The sequence below is a fragment of the Sorex fumeus genome, unplaced genomic scaffold, assembly GCF_029834395.1.
Source record: "Sorex fumeus unplaced genomic scaffold, SorFum_2.1 ptg000134l, whole genome shotgun sequence".
Lineage (NCBI taxonomy): Eukaryota > Metazoa > Chordata > Mammalia > Eulipotyphla > Soricidae > Sorex > Sorex fumeus.
Window position 1 is genome coordinate 2553021 of NW_026606191.1, and position 1193 is coordinate 2554213.

Below are 1193 nucleotides of genomic sequence, written 5' to 3' on the forward strand. Positions count from 1 at the left end.
GTGATTACTCACAAGGTTGGTCAGGTTCCTGGATCCCCCCCTGTCAGTTAAATAATATCAGAGAAATAATATAAGCATTCTATTTGGAATTAGCAAAGTCCCATCAATCTCGTAGTCACCCCAATGATAAAAAGGATTCAGATCTGTTTAAAGGCCATAAAAGGCTCCAAAGTGACCGGAATGGTTTGCTGCCTATTATCCTCCATTCTTAGGGTCAGTAGATACTCTAGGTTTTTATGTGTACATACATGTACATAGATATAAATTTGATATATATGTAATTTCTATGATATACATTATGTGTAAACTCACACAAGGAGGGGGCATGGCACTCAGCGGCGGTGGCTCTATCTCTCCCGCCGCCCGCGTTCGGTAGTCTCACCCTTCTTCCCCCCAGGGAGGTCGATGGAGATGGTCAGACGGAGGAAGGAACGAGGGCCAGGCTGGTTGCTATTAGTAGCAGTTTATTTCATTCCTCTCTCCATCTACACCAGTCTCTCTTGTCTGTCTCTGCTTCTGTCTCTGCTCCCCTCTGCCCAATCTACAGTCTCATTATATCTCTCTCCAAGAGGAATTGGGGGAACAATTACACATAGGTGCGATCACAATCAATAGGGGTAGAAATCAATAGGGGTAGAAATCTTAGCCTCAGGGAAGGCCGTTCCTAGGACAGATCCTTTCTCAGCAGGAGGACCCACCCTAGAGCAGAATCTCATGGGTGTGCCTCTCCTCTCTTTGTCCGACAAGCATATAAGCATATATGATATAAATCATTTTGTATGGATACAGTAAGAAATATCTTAAACTTATAGAATTTCTCTCCTAGGGCCATCTCGATCTCAGACTACAGTGCTCAGGCCAGATAGTCTTTCCCACCCCTAGCAGGATCCTACTCTCGTCGTTACCTTTGGATCATGACAGCATTTGTCTATGATCAAACTCTTAACTTATAGTTAAAAATTGTGGCACCTTGGCCTGGCCCATTTCGCTGCCAGGGTAGCTCACCGCTTGCCCTGGGTCCATTCAGTCCCTCGTCAGGACCCTGCTTTTGGGGTGTTAGGAACTAAGGGCAACTGAGGCTTAAGTCGAGAGAGCAGATGCCTGGGAATGAATAATATTCAAGGCCAATCAAATCCTAAGTTACAAAGCATAATGTTAACTGTCTTCCTGTATCTATACAAAAGGATATTGCT